General features: G+C 38.8%; 1 protein-coding gene across 3 annotated transcripts in view; it reads right to left on the bottom strand.

Moving 5' to 3' along the window:
- Nucleotides 1-20,472, bottom strand: part of MTMR14 (myotubularin related protein 14) — a 121,290-nt gene that overhangs the window by 28,892 nt on the left and 71,926 nt on the right. The window lies entirely within an intron of this gene.

The following is a 20,472-nucleotide window of genomic DNA, read 5'->3' as shown; positions in this document are numbered from 1 at the left end:
TTAAAAAGGCAGGATAAAATATTTCCCGTACAAGAAAAATAATTTTTTTTTTAAGGGAGACAATCTCAAAGCCCCAGCTCCCTCCTCCCAGCAGATATTTTGTGCCCATTGAGAAAGACTGGGCCAGCCTATCTACAAAACAAAAGACCTTCAACTCCAGGATGATGGGATTAAGACATGACCCTCCAGGACATAGTAGGATTAACCCACTTCCATTTAGCAGAAGACAAAGAGCTCACTATATTGCACAATCTCCTAAGGACATTGCATCATCCTCAGAAACCTCAACCAAACTTAGCTCAGACAAACACCTAGGATTTGTACTTTGCCTCTAGAGCCAGCTATGACACCTACATAACCCCTACATGGCCCCATAGGAATCTGACAACAGCCAACAGAATACAGGTTCTTGCACAGGAACAAGAAGCTCAAGTGAAAAGCCCAAGAGAAGGTATAAAAAAAACCCCCCCTCTCAACTCCATGTGGTTAGCTGCACCAGAACCATGTGCTTGGTGGTTCTGCTTCATCATTAAACCATATTTCCAATCGGCCTCCATGTTTCCAGTGTCTTTCTCCCAGCTTGGAACTGAACCAGATGGATTTTTCTTCCAACAAATCAATGGAACATCTTGCCTCCAGGAATTGTGGGTGCTCCATCACTGTAGGTTTTCGAGAAAAAATTGGACAAACCATCTGTTTAGGTTGGTATAAGGCCTCTGACTATGCGTAGGGAGTTGGACTATAAGACCGCCAAAGTCCCTTCCTGCCCTAGATTCTATTCTATCGATAACAGGAAAGAGGACACGGTGTTTCATTAGTGTTTTTAAATTGTTAATCTTCCTTTGTTCTCTTACAATCCGTTTTTTTGTATGACTCTGTGATCTAAATATGCATATTTGTGATATATAAGCAGATGACTTTTAGAAGTCAAACCATGAAAATATAAAATCCATTAAGAATACAATAAGTAATGTTTATTTATGCTTACGTGGCTAAATACTGTAGCAGTTTAAGCAAAAGCATTTTACCATCTATACATTACTAAGATTGTGCTTATCTGTTCACACCCTCAGGTTAGCCCAAACAGTGCAATATTCTGCAATAAAAACAAGTTTGCTAACTCGAATGGTCAAAATTGATCTTGATAATTAACACTTAAGACAGCTTAAACCATGGGCACTTATTTAGAGTTGCTGCCAATCAATCATCAGTGATAGATTGCTGTAGGAGAAAAGGACTGTTTATACAATTAGCCACTAATGAAAAAACAGACTTCAGATTTCCACATAGTGTGCTGTCAGGTCCCTGTCCATCTCCTGTGATTTGATCTAATTATTCTAATCATCTTTGTCCCAAATAAATAGAATCATAGATTTGGAAGGGGCCAGTAATCTAGTAACATTATTTGGGATTTCAGTCTTGTCTTCTAAGATCTTAGTTGCCCTCATCCAACTTGGTGTCATCTGCAAATCTGATTACATAACTTTCCTTCCATTTCTAATATTCTCTTGAATTTCATACCTAGTACATGGAAACTGACAATTGGATAACGTAAATAGATTCTTTGTGCACTTACTATAGCTAAAATATTGGTAGTCTTTGACTTAACAACAGTTCATTTAGTGACCATTCAAAGTTACAATGGCATATCGTGACTTATGACAGTTTTTCACACTTATGACCATTGCAGCATCCCCATAGTCATCTGGTTTTTATTTGGATGCTTGACAATTGGTTCATATTTATGACGGTTGCAGTGTCCAGGGGTCATATGATCCACCTTTTGCAACCTTCTGACAAGCAAAGTCAATGGGGAAGCCAGATTCACTTAACAACCAGGATATTAATTTAAGAACTGCAGTGATTCACTTAACAAATGAGGCAAGAAAAGTCATAAAATGGGGCAAAACTCACTTAACAAATTTTTCACTTAGCAACATAAATTTTGGGCTCAATTGTGGTCGTAAATTAAGGACTACCTGTACCGATACTCTTAACACTGGAAACATAAATATATGGTCCCATTTACTCTATGGATTAAAGACTAAATTACACTTGCTACCTATGAGCGGATGGCCTAAAGACATAGATTTTGTAGGATAAATTTAAGAAAATATGGAACTTATTTATAAGAAGTATAGTAGGTTTAAAAAAGCATGATAATCATATAAGTGTAATGGAAATAAATTTGAATGATGTTTGTATTAGATAACTATATATAGAATTGTAAATATTGTTTTAACAACATATACTTTGTTACTTATTTTTCACTTATTTAAGCACATATTTTTGATAATGGATATATATGTGTGTTATTTTTCCTTTTTCCATATCTTTTTCTGTTGCTATGTTTAACATAGCAACACAATTTATTTTTTAAAAGTATTCCTTCCATCTCTTCATCCAAATAATTAACGAAATTATTAAAAGGCAAGGGATCCAACCCTGATCCTTGTAGCATCCCACTTGATAATTCTCTCCAATTTGATGATTAGCACTTCTTGAGCATAATTTTTGAGCCAAATATAATTCTATTTAATTGTTATGCCATTTAGCCCACACTTAGCTAACTTGCTAATCTGCATGAAATGGGGTACTTAATTAAATGTTTTGGAAAAGTTAAGAGCTATTACAGTATTCCCACATCCTATGAAGGAAGCTGCTTGATCAAAAATGAAATAAGATAAATCTGGCAAGATTTGCTCTTGACAAATCCATGCTGACTTGTGATAACCACCAAACTGCTTTTCAAGAAGTTTACTGATCTCTTTATGATAATATCTATAACTGTCTTATCTCTATGATATCTTTATAATATCTCTATAATTTTATATCTCTTTAACTGTCTGGTTTGTCTCTGCAACCAAGGCAGACACAGACTTCAATGGATAATTAGAACTGCAGAAAAAACAATTGCTACCACCCTGCCTTCCATTGAGGACCTGTATGCTGCACGAGTCAAAAAGAGAGCTGTGAAAATATTTACAGACCCCTCGCATCCTGGACATAAACTGTTTCAACTCTTACCCTCAAAACGACGCTATAAGGCACTGCACACCAGAACAACTAGACACAAGAACAGTTTTTTCCTGAATGCCATCACTCTGCTAAATAACTAATTCTCACAACACTGTCAAACTATTTACTAAGACTGTATTACTATCATTCTTCTCATCCTTCCTATTAACTATCTCCTCCCGCTTATGAGTATAACCATGTTGCTTGTATCTTTACAATTCATAGTTTTATTTGTTTCCTAGTATGATTTGATTGCTTATTAAGTAACCTATGATTATCACTAAGTGTTGTATCTTATGAGTCTTGATGAATGTATTTTTTTTCTTTTATGTACACTGAGAGCATATGCACCAAAGACAAATGCCTTGTGTGTCCAATCACACTTGGCCAATAAAGAATTCTATTGTATTCCTATTCTATTTTATCCTATTCTATGATCTTCTTTAGAATCTTCCTAGTTATTGATGTCAAGCAGACAGATCTGTCATTTGTTGGATCTTCCTTTTACCCCTTTTTGAAAACAGGGACATTGTTTGCTCTCTTCCAGTTAGTTCATCTGGCATTTCACCAGGATTTCTCAAAAGTAATAAATGAGGTTTGGCTAGAATTATCAGATAGTTCCTTCTGTAACTAGAATCCAATTAACCTAGTCCTGGAGATTTAAAGTCATTTAAAGTCAAGAGGTATTCTCTGACACGCTTCTTTTCATTTCAAGCTTCAATCGTATTCCTTAATTTTGTTCTTAACAACTGCCTGGTGTGAAAAAAATGTTTTTCTCTTAGAGAAGACTATATCTCTCAGTGATAACTCTGTTTTATCTTTGTTAGTATTTTGCCTTTTTCAATGAGCAGCAGATATACCGATTCTTTATTTTTAGCCTTCTGCACACAGCTTCTGAGGTTTCACTTTTCTGATCCCCAAATCCAAAGTTATAGGCTACTTGGGTGTACTCTGACCTAGCCCCTTTTTCTATTCTCTATAGTGTCTTTTTCACTAAGCTTTTTGGGTAGCCATCCTGCCTTCCCTTAATGAAATTGTTCGGAATTCTATTTTTAATAATTTGCTCTTTAGGAATTCCCATCCAACTTGAGCAACTTTTCTCATTAGCTTCTTCCGTCTTGGTATCCTATTTAGAATTGTCCCCAGGTTAATTAAATGTTGCTTTCTTTAAGTCTAATATACACGGTCAGAGTCAGTTTTAATTTTCTTTAAAATCAAAACCTCCAGCACGACACGTTCACATTCCCTGATGTCCTTGCTATTTCCACTTTTACAACTGAGTCTCCCATGTTGATTAGCATCAAGCCCAAGATAGCTGATCCTCCTTTGTCAACCCTCTGAAGACAAAAGTTGACTATAAGACATGAATTTTGTGGAAGAATCGTGCTCGGCAGTTTGTTTCCAACAAGTATTTCGGCAACCCCTTTTCTCCTTTCAGCTATAGCAGAAACAAGAGAAGGAATTCCAGCTTTGCAACGTTTGCTTTTGGAGATTTTTTATTTTATTTTATTTTATTTATTTTGTCAAGCATGTATTAGATAACAGATATAGGTATAAACATGGTTATTAATACATGAAATGGATACGAATAAAAGGGGACATTAGGACAGGGACTGTAGGCACGTTGGTGCACTTATGCACGCCCTAGATGTGCCTACTTTCTCACTCAGACCCCAGCTTCTTCAGAGTTCCATCCTGTTGCCACTGTCCTAATTCTCCACAAAGATATAAGAACATAAGGTAGAGCCCACTGAATCAGGCCAAGCCCCATCACAACTTTTTTCTTACTCTGTCTGGGTAACCTTTTTCCCCAGGTGTTCACAAGTGGAAGATGGAAACATCTGTCTTTTTTGCTTACTGTTTCCCTGCAGCTCATATTGTTGTAGCCCGCCAGCTGCCAGCAGAGTTGGCGGCAGATTCGGACAATGAGGAGGTTGGGGAGGAACTTGGCCAGCTCTGGAGTCTGGGGGAAGGCTCTGATGGGTTTTCTGCATTGGAAGCAGAGATAAAGCCAGGGCTGTCCGACATTTCCCAGCCACCGGAGAGGCAGCTGCCTTTGGAGGCTGAGATAAGTGGGGAAGAAGAACAGCTGGGGCCTGTTCTAGATGCACATATGCACAGAGCTGTTAGGAGAGGAGAACAACTGAGGACAAGGAGTCAACTGGGGAAGCAAGGCACACATGGATGCTGAATGGCCCCTCCCTGGCTGGAAAATAAATAGAAGGAAAGGGGAGTGGTGGTCGTAGAAGACAACAGTTTGGATTTCTAAAGATTTGGCTCATCGTGTATCGGGCCTCAGAGGCTGCTTGCTAGAACTTAATTTGCAGCTTTGCGGCTGGGAGCTCATGGTCTGGCAATTATCGCAAGGAACTGATAAGGTCTGTTACCGCAGTTAACACTTTCAAGGACTATTGCCTGGACTTTTCGGTGTGTGAATGCCATTAATTCACAGGAGATAAATAAAGAAGAGTTTTTTGTGACAAGGAGTCTGTTTCTTATTTCTGCTAAGGCTGGGTCAGAACACATATTTGGAATGATGCTGTACATTGACATTAAGGCTTCAGATTAATAGAACCTGACTAGCCCATCCGACTCTCCAATTCTTTAAAAAAAAAAAACATTAAAAGTGAAGCTCATCTTTATGCAGTAATGAATCCCAGATTAATTATTCCCTGTTTAAAGAAGTACTTGTTTTGGTCCGTGCTAACACTTTTTCCAATCAGCACCATTGAATCGCTTATGATCATAGTGTTTTGAGAAAGGAAGGGGGGGGGGAATTTCCTTTCCACTTTCTTCACGCTATGCATCTTTTATGCATTTCAATCACTTGTCTTTTTCTAAACTAAAGAATCCCAAATATTCTAGCCATCTCTCATAACAAAACCATTTGAACTCCCTGATAATTTTTGGTTGCCTGCTTCTATGCGATCTTAGGCTGCATAGATAGAGGGATAGCATGAAGATCACACAAAAAAAGATAAGACCACTTTTTAATGCACTAGTGAGGCCACATTTAGAATACTGCATCCAGTTTTGGTCACATAGATACAAAAAAAAAAAAAAAAGGGGGGGGGGGGAGCTTAGGTCCTAGAAAGAGTTCAGAGAAGAGCAACAAAGTTGATAAGGGATCTGGAGGTTAAACCCTACAATGAACGGTTGAGAAAGCTAGGTATGTCTAGCTTATCAGAGAGAAAGATTAAGGGTAATATGATTATTTGAGGGGCTCTTACAATGGTGGGTTTCAAAAATTTTTACTACTGGTTCTGTGGGTGTGGCTTAGTGGGTGTGGCATGGCTTGGTGGGCATGGCAGGGGAAGGATACTGTAAAATCTCCATTCCCAGCCCACTCCAGGGGAAGCTTACTGCAAAATCCCCATTTCCTCCCGATCAGCTGGGACTTGGGAGGCAGAGAATAGATGGGGGCGGGGCCAGTCAGAGGTGGTATTTACCGGTTCTCCGAATGACTCAAAATTTCCGCTACCGGTTCTCCAGAACTGGTCAGAACCTGCTGAAAATCACCTCTGGGCTCTTACAGAGAAGAGGAGATCAACTTATTCTCGAAAGCACCAGAGGGCAGGACAAGAAGCAATGGGTGGAAACTTGTCAAAGAGAGTTGCAATTTAAAACCAAGGAGAAAATTCCTAACAATTCACCAATGGAATAGCTTGATGGTAAATCTACTAGCTCCTGAGGTTGTGGGTGCTCCATCACTGGAAGTTTTCAAGAACATACTGGACAACTATTTGACTGGGATAGTATAAGGTCTTCTGCCTTGAGCAGGGGGTTGAAGTACCAGAAACTCCAAGATCCCTTCCAGCTTTATGAGAACATAGAAATGTGTTCTATGTGCTACACATTTTCAATTCTATTATATCCTTTTCTCAAACACGAATACCAGAACTATATACAAGATTCCAGATATGGACATCATGCTACAGATTTGCATACCATCATTACAATCTTAGCAGCTTGATCTTCCAATACTAATTATTCATGGCACAGAACTTGCTTTTTTTTTTTAACCAGATGCTATTTTCATTGATAATTATGATCCCAAGTATTTTTTTCCTATTTATTTACAGACAGTTTGCACCCTATCACTATATAGCTGAAATAAAAAAAAATCCTAATATATTCAGTTATAATGAAGCTCAATTTAATAGACCCTTGTTTTAGTGAGCTTCAGAAAAACATTTTTCCAGATATCCAAGTGGACCTGTCCCTTTCATCCAAAATAACTTTTAAAAAATTTAAAAACCCTATTCAATTGACATTATTTGCAGCATTTACCGGTAGATCATTTGTGTGAAGACATTACTACACTGGGGAAGAACAAATACCTCCCCCCACCCCCACTCCTCTCTCTCTCTACATAGCCTTTTCACTGTATTTAATTTAAGTCACAATCTCCATTTCTCCCACCTTCACCCAGGCTTCCAGAGTTCTCCCCAATTCCACTTTTTCTATTCAGCAGCCTTAATAGTTTGTGGTATGATTCACAAATCTGGCCGGGTCACAACTTCCCCATCCGTCAAGATAATATTGTGTGAACACTGGTCTCAACACAGAAAGTCCCCGAGGGACTTTTCTAATTTCCTTCCATTGAGAAAAAAACATATCCTTACTCTTTGCTTTCTGCTTCTGAACCAGCAAGCAGTTCATAGCAGGGCAGCCTTCTCCTCTGATCATTAAGCTTACTCAAAATGAAGGGAAAGCAGAAACGCTGTACATCCTATAGAGCAGCCAGCCAGCCAGCCTCTCTGAAAGGAAAACTGGCTAATGAGGGCAAGACAAGGCTGGGATAAGGCTGTCCTTCTCTCTAGAAGGTAAACCATTAACTTCCTCTGGGTTTTCAAGCAGATCAGGTTTAAGGTGTAGTCCCGGAGAAAGGGCTTCGTTTAATTAGGTCATCTCTTTCCACTGCACCAACTTTCTCTGCCAAGAAGAAATACTGGGGGTTCTGAGAACTGCTTTTTCATTCCTCCCACTGCCTGATTAGACAAGCCAAGTTAGCTAGTCAGGAAAAGAGAGAGAAAAAACTTGAACAGACGCTAAACTTGGGAGCGGTGGAAGAAGGGGGAGTTCAAGACTTTGGGCAAGGATTTAGTCTGATAGGAGGTTCAGCTTTGGAAGCAGTCTCTGCAGGTGAAGATATACAACTGCTTTATAGGGTGCCTTACAGGGTGTCTTTGTTCCCTAACATAGCCTGAACATGAGCCGCGGTGGCGCAGTGGTGAGAGTGCAGTACTGCAGGCTACTTCTGCTGCCTGCCAGCTGCCTGCAATTTGGCAGTTCAAATCTCACCAGGCTCAAGGTGGACTCAGCCTTCCACCCTTCCCAGGTCAGTAAAACGAGGACCCAGATTGTTGAGGGCAATAGGCTGACTCTGTAAACCGCTTAGAGAGGGCTGTAAAAGCACCGTAAAGTGATATATAAGTCTAAGTGCTATTGCTATCTCAATAGAATATTTGTAGCTCAGGGTTGAACTGTGGGATCTTTGCTGCTGAACTTGGTTGTTTTCTTGAAGATGTTTCATTACCCAACTAGGTAATATCATCAGTGCTAGGAGGGAGAGCACCAAGTACCCCGTAGCTTGATTTATTTATTTTTTTGGCAAACTTTGCAGTAAAATCCAGGTCCCCGGGAAAATCTTTTATATCACTCGTTATCGGCTCCTTCCAATTCCAGATACTGGGTTTGAATTCTAGTCTTCCTCATGCTATTTTTTCCACCTATTGGCAAAGGCTTTAGTTACAAAGGGTATCAATTTGGGAATTTGTTAAGAGGACACAGCAGTGCAAAATTAGAAGATGTGGAGAAACCTGGCCCATAGAATCGCCAAGAGTCGAACACAACTGGGGGACTTCCAGTGGCACCATAGGCGTTGAAGACGCTCCTTTGTGAGTGCCAGCCCCGCGATCGCCCCCGATCGCGTAAAGCCGCTAGAACAGCACAAATCAGCTGTCTAGCGGCTTGGAAACTTTCTCCCCGGGAACAGGGGAGGAAGAGAGCAGACGGAAAGAGCCTTGGTAGTACAGTGGTCTAAGGCACCCTGTTATTAAGTTGGTTATTAAGACCAGCTGCCTGCAATTACTGCAGGTTCGAATCTTACCAGGCTCAAGGTTGACTCAGCCTTCCATCCTTTCTAAGGTAGGTTAAATGAGGACCCAGTTTGTGGGGGCAATAAGATGACTTTGTATAAATATACAAAAGGATGAAGGCTATTGCTGAGCACATTGTAAGCCGCCCTGAGTCTCCGGAGAAGGGCGGCATATAAATCAAATTAAAAAAAAAAAGACGGGTGTAGGTAGAGTTCCCCAAGAGCCCCAGGAACAATTCTGGGGCTCGAAAGGTGAGAGCTCCCTGGAAGCCCGACAGAGCTCCGGATCCGGGACGTTTCTGCTTTAAGCAGAACAAGATGCCGCGACCACCCCTGCAAACAACGCTTTGAATAAAACATTGGATTTGGAAGCAGGCTGAGCAAAGCCAGGAGAGATCAGATTTGCAAGTACTAAACTTTAACTCTAAATTTGTATTACTTCCTTCTGAGTTATTAAGGGAAGAAAGTGAAAGCAAGATGGCGATTGAGTTCTAATGGGGCGTGGAAAGTGAAAGCTAAAAGGAAAGTTTCGTTTAGCGCTGGCAGCCCCTGTCTAAAACTAGAGATTTCTGCTTTGAAAGAAAGAAGATTTAAAGGCTAAAAAGACTATAGTAGTGATTTTAAAAAATGATTGATATTATTTAAGGACTGGAAATTTTTGGGCCTGGTGGACTTGTTGTTCTGGTTGCTGAATAAATTCAAATTGAAAACTAAAAATGGCTTCAAAACAAATAAAGAGTGTTGTCCCTAAAAGTGCTGGGAGTTTGCCAGCTCAAATGTCCAAATTGCAGTCTCTCTCTGCTCCAACGGAACCACTAATATTAACACTTGAAATGTTGCAGGAAGCCCTTAAAACACAAGCCTCTGTTACAGAGAAAAAAATTACTTCTGTGTTTGAGGATAAAATTCGAGATGTTGCTGATGAGATGGCTGAAATTAAACAGTTTATTCAAATTCGAAATCAGGAAATTAGAGAAGATATTGTCATGGCAGTTCAAGGTCTGGCAAGCCATATTGAATCATTAGATGGAAAAGTGGAAGAAATTAAGCAGTCTAATGTGAATTTGGAAAATAAAATGGGAGAGGTTCAGAATAAGATGGAAAGAGCAGAGGCCGACCTAACAATGATACAATATAGAGACATGGAATTTGCTTTGAGAATAAGAGGTCTGAAGGAAAATAAGCAAGAGAATTTGAGAGAGATTTTTGCAGAAGTATTTGCATAGATAATGGGAGAACAAAAAGCAAATTTTGAATGGCAAATTGACAAAATCTATCGCATCAATTTATGGGTTGCCAGACAGAAACATTTATCAAGAGACATTGTAGTCTATTTTACTACAAGGAGGATACGCAATGAAATTTTACAAGCCACTTTTAAAAATAAACCTCAAGTGGAGGGGCAGGAGGTTTTAATATTGAAAAAATGAAGCTAGTTAAGGACTGTATGATAAAATGGGCACAAAATATTGAAGAACCAATAATGATGGAAACATGGGAAAAAATATGGGTTAGAAATGTAAAGTTTACGCAAGCCCAAAATTTAAGAGAGAACTTTTATAAAATGTTTTATAGATGGCATCTAGATCCTAAAAAGCTAGCCTGTATGTATCCAAGTTTGCAACCTAAGTGTTGGAGATGTAAATGTGATGATGCCACGTATTATCATATATGGTGGACATGTAAAAAAATTAAGGCATTTTGGATAAAAATATGGTGGATTATTCAAAATATTCTCAAGAAGAAGATAAAATTTACTCCACAGTTCTTTTTGTTGGGTATAATTACAGATTGTACAGTTATAGAGACTAAATTGATTTTAAATTTAATAACAGCAGCCAGACTTTTGGTGGTGCAGTATTGGAAGAAGGAAGACTTACCTACTATTGAAGAATGGACATTAAAAGTAGTGAATTTAGCAGAGATGGCAAAAAATTCAGCATACTTGAAGGACCATTCAAATGAAAGATATATATCGGAACTGAGAAGATGGATTGACTATATTCAAAACAAATATCAGAGTAAAAAGTTTCAAATAGCTTATGAATGAAAAAAAAAAAGAAAAACAGAATTATTTTTTCTTTTTGAATTATGTTTTGTTAGTTGGAAGGGGAGTTAAAGAGCAAGAGGGAGTTTGGAGTCTATAGAAAGTTAGCATATTTTAGTTTATGCTTGTTAAATGTTACACCCTGTATTTGCTCTGGGAAGTCCGGGGTGGGGGGTGGGAGTAGGCGGGATGGGGGGGGGGGTCGGTGGAGGAGGGATGGGGGGGAGGAGGGACGGGAAAAATTGTTGTAATATTTGATAAAACTTTTTAATAATAATAAAAAAAGAGTCGAACACAACTGGTGATAAATGGATAACATCATCATCATCATAAGAGGACACAGAGAGTTTTCTCACAGGCTCCTTTCATTTAATATTCCATTTCAGATATATATTTTTTTTATTGAAAAGTTTTATAAAAGATACAAAACATTTTCTCCCCCCCACCTCTCCACCCTCACCCCATCCCACCCCCCTTGCCCACCCACCCACCCTTTCCCCCTCTCCCTTCCCCCCCCACCCCCCTCCCTCGACTTCCCAGAACAAGCACAGGGTATAACATTCACAAACATAAAACTAAAATATGCTAACAATTTGTTGACTTCAAATTCTCCCTAGGTCTTTAATTCCTTATAACTCAAAACACTGTAAACATAAACTAAAGATTAAAAATGTTTCATTCATAAGCTATATGAAACTTCTTAGTCTGATACTTGTTTTGAATATAGTCAATCCATCTTCTCCACTCCGATATGTATCTTTCGTTTGAGTGATCTTTAAGATATGATGAGATTTTCGCCATCTCTGCCAAATGTGCGACTTTTAGTATCCATTCCTCAATAGTAGGTGGATCTTCTTTCTTCCAATACTGTGCCACCAGTAGTCTGGCTGCTGTTATTAAATTTAAGACCAACTTAGTCTCTGTCACAGTACAATCCGTAACTATTCCCAACAAAAAAAACTGTGGTGTAAATTTGATCTTTTTCTTTAAAATATTTTGAATAATCCACCATATTTTTATCCAGAAAGCCTTAATTTTTTTACATGTCCACCATATATGAAAATACGTAGCATCTTCACACTCACATCGCCAACATTTAGGTTGTAAATTTGGATACATGCAGGCTAGTTTTTTTGGATCTAAATGCCATCTATAAAACATTTTATAAAAGTTCTCTCTTAAATTTTGGGCTTGTGTAAATCTTACATTTCTAACCCATATCTTTTCCCATGTTTCCATCATTATTGGTTCTCCTATATTTTGTACCCATTTTATCATACAATCCTTGACTAGCTCTGTTTCTGAATCTATTTCCACTAATTATGGGAGCGACTTGGCGCTCCCATGTGACACCTTGCCTGCGCGAGCTGCACTGGCTCCCGGTGGTCTTCCGGGTGCGCTTCAAGGTATTGGTTCTCACCTTTAAAGCGCTCCATGGCTTAGGGCCCGGCTATTTGCGAGACCACCTTCTGCCACCGATAACCTCCCACCGGCCAATTCGGTCCCACAGAGAGGGCCTCCTTAGGGTGCCGTCGGTCAAGCAATGCCGACTGACGACCCCCAGGGGGAAGGCCTTCTCTGTGGGGGCACCCACCCTCTGGAACGAGCTACCCCCAGGAATACGACTAATCCCAGACCTCCGTACCTTCCGTCGAGCTTTGAAGACCTTCCTATTCCAGCAAGCTGGGCTGGCTTAAAATTTTTAAAGGGTTTTTTAAGGGTAATGGGTTTTTAAATATTTCGGGAAGCCAATTGGATTTAATTCTGTTTTAAATTATTTTAAATTTTGTATTGTATGTATTTTAATTTGGCTGTGCACCGGCCTGAGTCCTTCGGGAGAAGGGCGGTATACAAATTTAAATAATAAATAAATAAATAAATAAATAATACATTATACAACCTTTTTATATGCATTTGACCTTTGTCTCTTATTTGTTTTATCAAGTTCTCATCCTGTTGCAAAATACCAGTTTTCTGATCTTCTCCCCATCTGGCCTGCAGCTGTCCATACTGAAACCAAGTTCTAATTATTCCTTCTTCTCTTAATTGTTCCATAGATTTTAGTTGTAATCCAACTCCTTCTTTATAAAGGAGTTCCTTATATGTAATCTTATCTTGTTTTTGCTCCACATTTATATTCTCTATCGCGTGTCTGGGTACTGTCCATATTGGTAACTTATCGTTTAATTTGTATTGATACTTCTTCCAGACACGCAATAAAGCATTCCTTAATATATGACTTTTAAAAGTCTTATCTACTTTCTTATCATACAATAAATAAACATACCAGCCGTAGACCAGACCGTATCCTTCAATGTTTAATATCCTTTCCTCTGTTAAATTTATCCAATCAGTAACTGCTGAGAGGGCAGCGGCTTCGTAATACAATCTTAAATTGGGCATTTTAAGACCTCCTCTTTCTCGTGTATCTTGCATTAACTTTTGATTTACTCTCGGTTTCTTCCCTGTCCACACAAACTTATTTATGCCCTTCTGCCATTCCTTCAAATTTTCATCTTTTTTAAGTATAGGTATCATTTGAAAAAAAAAAATAAAAACCTTGGCAAGACATTCATTTTTACTGCCGCTATCCTTCCCAGCAAAGACAATTGTAATTTTTTCTATTTTTCCATTTCTTTCTGTATTTTTTGCCACAACGGTTCATAATTGTGCTGATATAGTTTCATATTTGTGGTCATAATATAAACCCCTAAATATTTCACCTTCTTTACTATCTCAAATCCTGTTACCCTTTCTATCTCTTCTTTTTGGCTACTTGTCATATTTTTAGCTATTATCTTTGTTTTAGCTGTATTTATTTTAAAACCAGATACTTGTCCATATGGGTTAATTATTTCCATCAAGGCTGTAATCGATTGTGTTGGTTGGGCTAAGGTAACAACCAGGTCATCCGCAAATGCTCGTAACTTATACTCATGCTGTCTACTTTTAATTCCCCTAATTTTAATATCTCATTTCAGATATTAAATCTTAAAACCAAAGATTTCAAAAGTATCAAAGACCATGGCAGTTGTGGAAAAGGTCAGACAAATCTTTCCTTCTTAAGACACGAAGAAAATCCATCAGGTAGTCCTTGGTGCTGTATGAGCTTGGTTGTTTACTGTATGATTTTTTTGAACAGGTGTTAAGGATACAATATGATAAGAAAAAGGAATCGTCGCTGCACTGAGTTCCTTGAAATGAAAGCTAGACATTGATACAATGTGGCAGACTACAACCACCTTAGGAAGTCCAATTTTGAAATATAAATACAGAATAAAATTAGTAGCATACATAGACAGTCGCCTCAAGGCGAGATGGGCGTCAAAGAAATCTAATAAATAGCAATAGCAATAACACTTAAGACTTATATACTGCTTCACAGTGCTTTACAGCCCTCTGTAAGCGGTTTACAGAGTTTACAGATTGCCCCCAACAATCTTGGTCCTCATTTTATCAACCTCAGAAGGATGGAAAGCTGAGGTAACATTGAGCGGGTGAGAATCGAACTGCCAACCTGCAGGCAGACGGCAGTCAGCAAAAGTAGCCTGCAGTACTGCATTCTAACCACTGCGCCACCACGGCTCAAACAAACAGACAAAAATATAGTATAAAATATTGCCCCAAACTAATTGCCCCAAACAAAATTAAATGCAGCCTTAGATCACGAGGGATCCCATAGTGCTCTTTGAGCTTGGTTGTTTTTATGCAGACGTTTCATTATTCAAATTAGGTAACATCATCAATGCTAGTATGGAGTAGAGTTTGCTCTAAATTTATATTCTAGTGGCTTGCCTTGACTAACTCTGACAGGGCAGGCCACTAGAATATAAACTGAGAGCAAACTTTACTCCTTACTAGCACTGATGATGTTACTTAGTTTGAGTAATGAAACATCTGCATAAAAACAACTGAATTCAGGGAACACCAAGGACCCTTCATGTCAACCCTGAGCTAGAAATACTCTCCTTTGTTGGTAGTCTGATATGATCTCAATGGAACCGCAGTTTCCAATCTATGAGAAAATATCATTATACTTAATTTTGCATTCATTAGCTCAAACCTCAGGAACTGAATCTAGGCAGCACCGTTTATGAAAAATTCAGAGAAACAAATATAATTTGAAAAAAGGACAGTGGTTATGATTAAAGAGCTAAAAATTTAAGATCTGTTGAAAAGATTTAATTGAAGATAAGGAAAGGCAAATTCCAAATGAATGTCAGAAATACCATCCTAACATTAAAAGTGATTCAACAACTGAGAATTCTCTTCCCTGAACTCGCTCAAGTGGAGGCTAGATGGCTATTTCAATTTGGATTCCTGAACCAAGCGGGAGGTTAGACTTGGATGGCCCAAAGCAGCGTTTTTCAAACGTGGCAACTTTAAGATGTATGGACTTCAACTCCCAGAACTCCCCAGCCAGCCAGCCAACATATCCAGCAGTCTCATTTATGGGCCCATATTAATTTCTGCACAAAGGTGGAAATGGTGAAAAGTGCACTTTGGGAACAAAAATATAATTTCCTAAGATTCTCAGCCTTCCAGAAAAATGTTTATATCCTACAAATCTACACAAGCAACTCCACAATACATTTCTGACATTGTGGAGAGAAATAAACCAGAATTTCAGCATTTGTGCTACGGGTGCTTGCTAGCTTTTCTGTCAAACCAGAAAAGCTGAAATAAAATTATATGAACATATTTGAAGAAGGACTTTTCTTTTTCTTCTCCTCTGTACCTTTGTTCATCTCCATTAGTTTACAGTAGTGGCCAAAATTGTGGAAACCTTTTGGGAAAAGTATATTTTTGAGGGTTTTTTGGGGGAGTTTCAAGATAATTATATTCCACTGCTGGAATGGCCTGGGAATAGCCCAGACCTTAACCCAATTGAAAATCTATGGAGCCGACTAAAAAAACTTGTTAGTCAGAAGCGACCCAGCAATAAAACCCAGTTAATAGAAGCAATTATTCAATCAATCTTGGTTTCACATTATAACAGCTGCAGAACTAAAAGACTTGGTTCACTCCATGGGAAGATGTTGTAAGGCTGTAATTCATGCTAAAGGTTACCCAACTAAGTATTAACTGACATGGTGATAATTTTTGAATATCTCATTTCTTCTACGTGTTTCATTTTTCTTCTTTATACTGTAACTGCAATTCTAATAGCAAATCCTTCATAAAAGTTATTGCATTACATTCTTGATTAAATTACCTTTACATTGATATATAATTGTATGGTACTACTCCAAAAACAAGTGGTGTTATTAGCTAGTTTTAAAAAATATACTTTTCCCAAAAGGTTTACATAATTTTGGCCACTACTGTATACATGCAGCAGGATTCAGCCTGTCTTGGGAGCTTTGAGTGTCTGCCACAATTTGGATTTGAGTATTATTAATGGTTAAATTCTACATCAGTGCCTGGTGCCTAAAACCGACAGTTGTCCATATCTGCCTGATGTAAGCAGAAATATGGTAATCAGCTGACATGCTAAGGGCTCCCTATGTGCAAATATTTAACTAGAAACAGCAGAGACCTAATAATTACTCTATTAACAGTGACTGAATGGCAGACAGATCTTTGTACAGACCCTAAAAATACAACCTGCAATCAAACACCACTTGGGGCAGTCAGTAGAAATTTTCAAGCACATCACTTTACTGACATATTACAGCATGTATTACCTGACTCAGGGCATAATTGCAAGCTCACAATAGCTCAGATCCAAGCGTCTTGCACCCCAAACCCCAAACAAGAAGGTCTTGCCTATAGCAATAGCCATCAGCTTATCTCAGAGATATAATAGACTTCCCCAGGTTACGGCAATTTGCAGATACTCTAAACCTTTAGCTAATCTAGCAATAGTGTCAACATTCCAACTGATGAAACCATCTTGACAGGTAGATTGATTAAGATGTTGTCTCCAGAGAGACCCAAATTCAAATGCACATTGATTTGCAGATCTTAACTGGGTGCCATAATAAGTCATTCACTCTCCCTCAAGTCCAGCCCAGCTGAAGTAGAGAAAAAATCAGAGGAAATCCTTGAGCAAGGTATAAATGCAATATATAAAAATACTGGGAATCTTCAGAATGGCTGCAGGTAAATATAGGAACAAGAATTTGCAATCAATGGCCAGAAGCTTAAAAATTCCAGGTATAGCAGGGATTGAGATGGGCAAGAAGAAGATATACAGGTAGTCTTTGTTTAGTGACTGCCTCACTTAGTTACCATTCACAGTTACAATGGTGATGAAAATAATTTTACAACCAGAATGGAAAACTGGAAAAGAAGCTCATATAGTCCTTGACTTACAACAATTCATTTAGTGACTGCTTGAAGTTACACCACCACTGAAAAAAGTGACTTATGAAATTACAGAGTTGTCATTCTTTTTCGCCAAGCTAAAGTTTCAGTTTCTTTCAGATTGGAATGATGAATTCATTTAAAGAACAGACGAATGAATATAAGAAGCATAAAATACAACGCTGTGAAGTTGTGGAGGAGACACCAGCACTCCATCCAACAGTCCATTCCAAACTTCTGGAACAGTGCAGATAGTCCTCGACTTACAACAGTTCATTTAGTGACCGCTTGAAGTTACAACAGCACTGAAAAAAAAAGTGACTTATGATCATTTTTCAGAATTAGGACTGTTGCAGCATCCCCAACAGTCCCGTTATCAAAATTCAGGTGCTCAGCAACTGGTTCATATTTATGACAGTTGCAGCGTCCTTTTGCGATTGTCTCACAAGCAAAGTCAGTGGGGAAGCCAGATTCACTTTACAACTGTTTTATTAACTCAACAACTGCAGTGAGTCACTTAACAACTGCGGCAAAAAAGGTTGAAAAATGGAGCGAAGGCAAAACTCATTTAACTGTCTCGTTTAGTAACAGAAATTTTGGGCTCAATTGTCATAAGTCAAGGACTACCTGTATTCTCAAAATTATCACAAAACTACCAGTGTATTTTTTTTTCTTTTTTTGGAAAAAATGCTTCCAGATGCAGCATGAACAATTTGCTAACCACTTGTGTGAGTCTTAAACATAATTAATTTGGCTGATTGCAAACCCCCTCCTGAGCATCATCTTTGCTTCTTTGAAGAATATTATTAGTATAGAATTTAAGCTGGCTTTAGAATCAAGCAGCTTGTACAGCATTGTGAACAACACACAAAATAAAAAAACAACAACAACAACATCTCAGATAGGATACGAGGTGCAAGATCACTTTAGATCTTACTTAAAACAAAAGAAATCCACAAAGTGCATCTCAATGCAGGAGGGGGGAAAATACCATGGACAGCTCCTCACAGTACAAAAATTCTTCATGCCACCAAGACAGAAATTCATTAGTTATATATTTGTGGATACATAAGCTATTACGCCTCATTTTATTTTTCTACCATGGGCCATGTTGGTTAGGTAGGGTAGCAGACAAATTGTTACAGGTGGTCCTTGACTTACGACTGGTCACTTAATGACCATTTGAAGTTATGACATTCTCCCCCCTCCCCAAAGGTACTTATGAACTGGTTCTGAAGTTATGACAACCTGATTGCATCACATGACTGCATTTCGAATTCTTGGCAACCAGTCCACATTTATGGCTGTTTGCAGCATCCTGTAGTCACATGACCCTGATTTATTACGTTTTTGCCCAAAACCAGCATTTACAAAGGGTTTGCTTAACAAACGCCACCAAAAGATCATAAAATCGGATGAGTCACACGAGCGACCTACTTTATGACCGTCAAAACACAACTGTAACTGGCAGGCTCAATTATGGTGGTAAGGTGAGGACTACCTGTATTATTATTATTTTTTTAAGCATTTATTTTCACCACAGTTGAACAGAATGCCCAAATAGGAACAACCCAGCAGTCTTGCTGCAATTACTGTAGGAAACCAGACAACTCCCAACAGGGCAGTACTGAGTGATGCCTTTTAATTTCACTCATTCACGGCTTCGGGCAACTGGAGCGCAGGAATGCATATGCCTGCCAGCTTAACTACCAATATGTTTCTTTGGCTTCAATTAAACATCACTCCAGCCTTCAGAAGCAGACAGCCAGGCCTAGTCTGCCACTCTGCCCATGTAACAGAAGAGACTTCTTCTGGTGGGAGATGGGATCAAAGACAGCCAGGTTTTTCTTCTTCTTCTTCTCTTTTTTCACAGCTGACTTCAACTCCCAAAATTCCCCAGCCTCCCAGAATTCTGGGAGCTGAAGTCTACACATCTTCAAATGGCCAAGGTGGAGAAACATTGATTTATACTTTAGAAATATGTTTATCTCTCAAGCAGAGTCCCCCACCCACCATCCCATTAAAAAGCTACTAGTGGAATACAAACTCAAATACTTTGGCCACCTAATGAGAAGGAAGAGACTCACTAGAGAAGAGCCTAATGCTGGGAAAGATTGAGGGCAAAAGAAGAAGGGGACAACAGAGAACGAGGTGGCTGGATGGAGTTGCCAAAGCAGTAGGCGTGAGCTTAAATGGACTCCGGGGGATGGTAGAGGACAGAAAGGCCTGGAGGAACCTGGTCCATGAAGTTGTGATGGGTCGGACACGACTTCGCAACTAACAACAACAAAGTGGAATACAAGCATCCAGGCTTAATTTTTCCTCTTGGACAACAGAAGCAAGTTTTTTTTAATAAAGGATCTGAGAGCATTCAATGTTTATTTATTACACCTAATATTACACCAGGTTTCTAGGCAATAAACAAGTCAAGCTAGAGTAAAAACCTTAATACCAAACTGTGACACATAAAACAGGACACAACATTTGAACATTTGAATCCAAACCAGCCAAATGCATATCTAAATTGGGGGGGGGGGGGGAGAGGAGTCTGGGACACATTTCTGTAGTTCAATAGGGCCCTTAGATGGAGAACTAGTTTCAAGAAGAAAATCCTGCTTAGGATCTCCCCCAAAACCTTTCTTTTCAAATGAAAACAACCTGAGCTGAGTTTTCATTTTGGCTTTGGCCCACCGTCGTTTTTGCCTATGATCAAGGTCTATTACAAATACAGCAAATACGGTGTAATTTTGGCTTCTCCCTTGACAAAACTGAACTCTGGTCCGGTATTTTAAATACATCTTTTGATAAGTTGAAGACTGTGACCAACAAGAATTACAGCAGAAGACTTACCTGGCCAAAAAGGCAAAATCCTCATCAAATTTGCATTTCAATTTTACCTGTATTATAGTCAAACTAGGCTTGTGCTGCTGAACTGCATCCGCCTAGATGGGTGGGGGTGTTCTTTCCTTTCCCATCAGCTTTTAAATTGCAATTCTAG

This window comes from Pituophis catenifer, unplaced genomic scaffold (genome assembly GCF_029215685.1).
Source record: "Pituophis catenifer annectens isolate HBS135680 unplaced genomic scaffold, rPitCat1.0.hap2 SCAF_2, whole genome shotgun sequence".
Classification (NCBI taxonomy): Eukaryota; Metazoa; Chordata; class Lepidosauria; order Squamata; family Colubridae; genus Pituophis; species Pituophis catenifer.
The sequence above is the reverse complement of the archived record's forward strand: the minus strand, read 5'-3'. Positions and strand labels throughout refer to the sequence as shown.